The sequence below is a fragment of the Schistocerca nitens genome, chromosome 5 (assembly GCF_023898315.1).
Source record: "Schistocerca nitens isolate TAMUIC-IGC-003100 chromosome 5, iqSchNite1.1, whole genome shotgun sequence".
Classification (NCBI taxonomy): Eukaryota; Metazoa; Arthropoda; class Insecta; order Orthoptera; family Acrididae; genus Schistocerca; species Schistocerca nitens.
Window position 1 is genome coordinate 578,944,976 of NC_064618.1, and position 5,494 is coordinate 578,950,469.

Sequence of the window (5,494 nt, forward strand, 5' to 3'; positions counted from 1 at the left end):
TTTCATAAGTGAATATATATATTGTGAGGCTACAGTGAAGATCTCTAGCTCTTTAAATAAGTGTCTGCAGGATGATCTTGGATGATCTCCAGCAATTATTCTGATTACACGCTTTTGTGCAATGAACACTCTTTTATTCAATGATGAGTTACCCAGAATATGATGCCATACAAAAGCAGAGAATGAAAATAGGTGTGGTAAGCTAATCTACTGAGATGTATGTCGCCAAAATTTGCAATGACCCTAGTATCATAAGTAGCTGAACTCAAACGTTTCAGCAGATCTTCAGAGAAATGCAAACAGTCGTATTTCCCTCGCTCTATTTGCAAGTGAAACAGGGAAGGAAATGACAAGTAGTGATGCAGGGTGCCCTCCGCCATGCACCGTATGGTGGCTTGCGGAAAATGTATATAGGTTTAGATGTAGACATTTTGATTTCCACAAGAATTGCTCGACTAAGAATGCTATTTATATGTTCACTCATCAAGTAGTACAAAGCTCAGATTATAAAATATCGGCACGTGGTTCTTTTGTGACTTATCGAAAGCTTTGTTTGCATAGATCATGTTAGTCTCTTAGAAAAATTTAGGTTTTATGGACTTGATGACTTAATGCATAGTTGTTTTGAATCACACTTAACAAACAGAATACAAGAAGGTCTACTGAATAATTCAAACAATGAGGAACCGAGATGTATTTATTAAGGGAGTCCCACAGGGTTCAGTTTTGGGTCCATTCCTATTCCATATATGTGTGTGTATGACTTTCCACTTGACATTCAATAAGCACAATTGGTACTTTTTGCAGATGATACTGCTGTTATAGTGAATTCCATTAGAGAGAAAGCAACAGAAGAGATGGTACATGATATTCATAAACTGGACTGAACCTAAATTTTGAAAAAGCACACTATACTCAGTTCTATATAACAGGTAGAGTCACATCAACAATTGATGTAGTGCAGGACGAGTCAGTACGTAGGGTAGGATAGTCCAGATTTTAAATTTATGTGCTTATTAATTTTACTCATTGTATAATTAGTAGTCTTGGAAACAAACGAATCAGCCTCCTGCCATATTTTGCGTATTTACACTCAGTAATGTCGTATGGAATAATTTTCTGGGAAGGAAGAAAATATTGATTTCACAAAAGCGAGCAGTAAGAATAGTATGTGCTGTTTACCGACGGACTTCATGTAAGTATGTCTTCAAAGAGACAGACATTTTATCTGTGCCATCACAGTGCCTATATTCGCTACTGAAATTCGTCATAAATAATCCATCAGAAATCGACAAGAACGGTAATGTCCATAGGTACATCAACAATGGAGAAAAAATGATCTTTATTACACATTATTAAAGCTGTTATTGTACCAGAAAGGAGTTCAATATGTAAGAATGGGAAATTTTGATCATTTGCCCAGTAACATAAAATGTCTAATAGGTAGTTTTAAATCTAACGTAACATTATTTTTCTTACACAACTTCCATTCACGAATTCCTACTTAAAACCTGGTAGTCAGTGAGGAAAAACGATAAAATAAACTTGTTTTTAAGTGTTCATGAGTAAGACTAACGTTCATTAACGTTTACACCAGTCACGTATGTATACATATCAAGTACACCAACTCGTTTCGCATCACTTAGATAAATAAAAATCATTCAAATAATCTATGGAACATGTACAAGGCTACAGTTATTGAACTATATAAAAAATACATGAATTAGTTACAAACTACGGCCTGCACACACTTTATTCAACATGTAAACGTCACTACAGGTACTGGGATTTAGGTTATGACATGTTCGATACGCCTGCCATTATTGGTGATAAAGTGGCGCAGACAAATGGTGAAATTCTGCATGACCCACTGAAGTGTCGGAATATTGATACTGCCTATAATCTCTAGAATGTCTGTCTTCAGCTCAGCAATGGGTTCAGGGCTATTGCTGTTCACCTTACCTTTAATATAACCCCACAAAAAGGAGTCGCATGTGTTCATATCATATTCGGAGAATATGGTGGGCAATAGAGGCCCATGCCAGTGGCCTCTGGGTACCCCAGAGTGAGAAAGCGCACCAGGACATCAAACACTCTCCTGCTTCGATGGGTTCGAGCTCCGTCTTGCTTGACCACATTTTGTCGAAATCAGGGTAGCTTTGAATTATGGGGATGAAATTCTCATCCAAAATCTTCACGTAATGTTCGTTAGCCACTGTGCCATCAAGGAATATCTAACCAATTATTCTGTGACTGAACACTGCACACCACACAGTCATCCGTAGAAGGTGAAGGGACTTCTCGATCGCGAAATGCGGTTTCTCAGACCCCCAAATGCACCAACTTTGCTTATTGACGAACCCATCCAAATCAAAGTGGGCTTCGTCGCTAAACTAAACCACATTCACAAATTAATTCCCAACCTGCCCTGTGGCCAACTGTGCAGTTTGAAAGTACTAGATCAAACTGTTCAGAAGTTATGACGATTTTATTTCATATAGATTTTATTTCATGTAGTTCAATAACTGTCACCCTGGAACTATCTAATGACTGTCTTTGTACACATACACACATCGGTGCGTATGTATGTGTCTTGAATTGCAGTTCTCTGTGACAGGTGGAAAGACCACTGCACCGTATTGGTGGTTGTTAGTGTTTAGTGCTTTTGAAAGAGCTGATAGACATTTAAGGAGCATTAAGGGCGTCAGATGTAGAGTGATGACGGAATGCCACATACTCGTGTGAGAGAACATTATCAGCACCCAACAGCATTTGAAACGACCCATATTTTTTGTCCCCATTTGGCCTGTTGGTGAAATCGTGCGGTGTCCAGATTTGTGGTTGTATTTGGGTGTTATAGTGGCCCGATGTTGGTAGCTGCATGTTGGACTGCACAGAACATGAGAGCAGACATACTCACCACCAATGTCCTGGTCAACCTCATCTGATATTACTAAGGGAGGAACACTGTGTTGTTTACCAAGTATGAGGGATCAAAAGAAAAGTAATGTATCCGTATCCTTTATGTGAAAACTCTTTTATATTTTTAAATAAAACAAGCGTTATTAACATTCTACATCTTCATTATTCATGCCTACACAATTATTTCTCAAAAAATGGTTCAAATGGCTCTGAGCACTATGGGACTTAACATCTCAGGTCATCATTCCCCTAGAACTTAGAACTAGTTAAACCTAACTAACCTAAGGACACCACACACATCCATGCCCGAGGCAGGATTCAAACCTGCGACCGTAGCGGTCGCGCGGTTCCAGACTGAAGCGCCTAGAACCGCTCGGCCACCAGTGGCCGGCATTTATTTCTCAACACATTGACCCCGACAGAGAACACCTCTGCTTGCAACGCCTCATCACTATCAGAGTGAAGTTCTCCATGGTATCCTTTAAGTCTTGGAAACACGAAAACTGGACGGGGCCAAGTGGAGACTGTGTGGGAACTACCGATGACAGTGACACAAGGCGTCGGATAGTTATAGATGTCACACCGTTCATGTGTTGTCTAGCATTGTCATACTGAAGAAGAAGGTGCTCCATGTGTGGACCAACTCTTTCAATTCGAAAGTGGATTACAGTACGGTGTTTCTCACACACCGATATAGTTACGTTACACAACGCCATTTTACAGACTACAATTCGGAGCCTTGTAGCGGCAGAGGACTGAAAACATATAGACATGAAGAATAAAGATGTATAATGTTAATAACGTTTGTTTTATTTAAAAAAAGCCTGCCTTCCAAGAACAAGTTATGGATTCCCTTCAATATTCTGTGTCATCCCGCACCAATGGTCGAAGAGTAGCAACAACCACACAAAGGAATTATTGTTCAATGCTTAGGCTCCTGTTAATACTACAAAAAAATGTCTGCTTTTGAAGTTGCGCTGTAATCAGGAAGCGTGGACTACTCATGAATGGCGTCACATAGTGCTGAGCGATGTTCCGCGGTCTTGCATTACCCTGGATGACCATCAAAAGCAAGTATGGCGGCGACCTGGGATGAGCTCCTGTTCTTCCAATATTTTGGAGAGGCGCAGAGGTCTTGACTGTGATATCATGGTGTGGGGTTACTTCGGATCTGACTTCAGGAAACGACTGGTAGCGATTGAGGGATCTATGATGGCACAACGGTACATGACGTAAATCCTGCATCCTAATACACTACTGGTCATTAAAATTGCTACACCACGAAGATGACGTGTTACAGACGCGAAATTTAACCGACAGGAAGAAAATGCTGTGATATGCAAATGATTAGCTTTTCAGAGCAATCACACAAGGTTGGCGCCGGTAGCGACACCTACAACGTTCCAATCGATTTCTCGTACACAAACAGCAGTTGACCGGCGTTGCCTGGTGAAACGTTATTGTGATGCCTCGTGTAAGGACGAGAAATGCGTACCATCACGTTTCCGACTTTGATAAAGGTCGGATTGTAGCCTATCGCGATTGCGGTTGGTCGAGATCCAATGACTGTAAACAGAATATGGAATCGGTGGGTTCAGGAGGATAATACGGAACGCCGTGCTCGATCCCAACGGCCTCACATCACTAGCAGTCGAGATGACGGGCATCTTATCCGCATGGCTGTAACGGATCGCGCAGCCACGTCTCGATACCTGAGTCAACAGACAGTTGCAAGACAATAACCATCTGCACGAACAGTTCGACGACGTTTACAGCAGCATGGACTATCAGCTCGGAGACAGTGGCTGCGGTTACCCTTGACGCTGCATCACACACAGGAGCGCCTGTGATGGTGTACTCGACGACGTACCTGGGTGCCCTAATGGCAAAACGTCATTTTTTCGGATGAATCCAGGTTCTGTTTACAGCATCATGATGGTCGCATCCGTGTTCGGCGACATCGCGGTGAACGCACATTGGAAGCGTGTATTCGTCATCGCCATACTGGCGTATCACCCGGAGCGCCATTGGTTACACGTCTCGGTCACCTCTTGTTCGCATTGACGGCACTTTGTACAGTGGACGTTACATTTCAGATGTGTTACGACCCCTTGGCTCTAGCTTTCTTTCGGTCCCTGCAGAACCCTACATTTCAGCAGGATACTGCACGATCGGATGTTGCAGGTCCTCTACGGGCCTTTCTGGAGACAGAAAATGTTAGACTGCTGCCCTGGCCAGCACATTCTCCAGATCTCTCACCAACTGAAAACGTTTGGTCAATGGTGGCCGAGCAGCTAGCTCGTCACAATACGCCAGTCACTACTCTTGATGAACTGTGGTATCGTGTTGAAGCTGCATGGGCAGATGTACCTGTACACGACATCCAAGTTCTGTTTGACTCAATGCCATGGCGTTTGAAGGCCGTTCTTACGGCCATAGGTGGTTTTTCTGGGCACTGATTTCTCGGGATCTATGCACCCAAATTGTGTGAAAATATATAATATATTTGTCTAATGAATACCCGTTTATCATCAGCATTTCTTCTTGGTGTAGCAATTTTAATGGCCAGTAT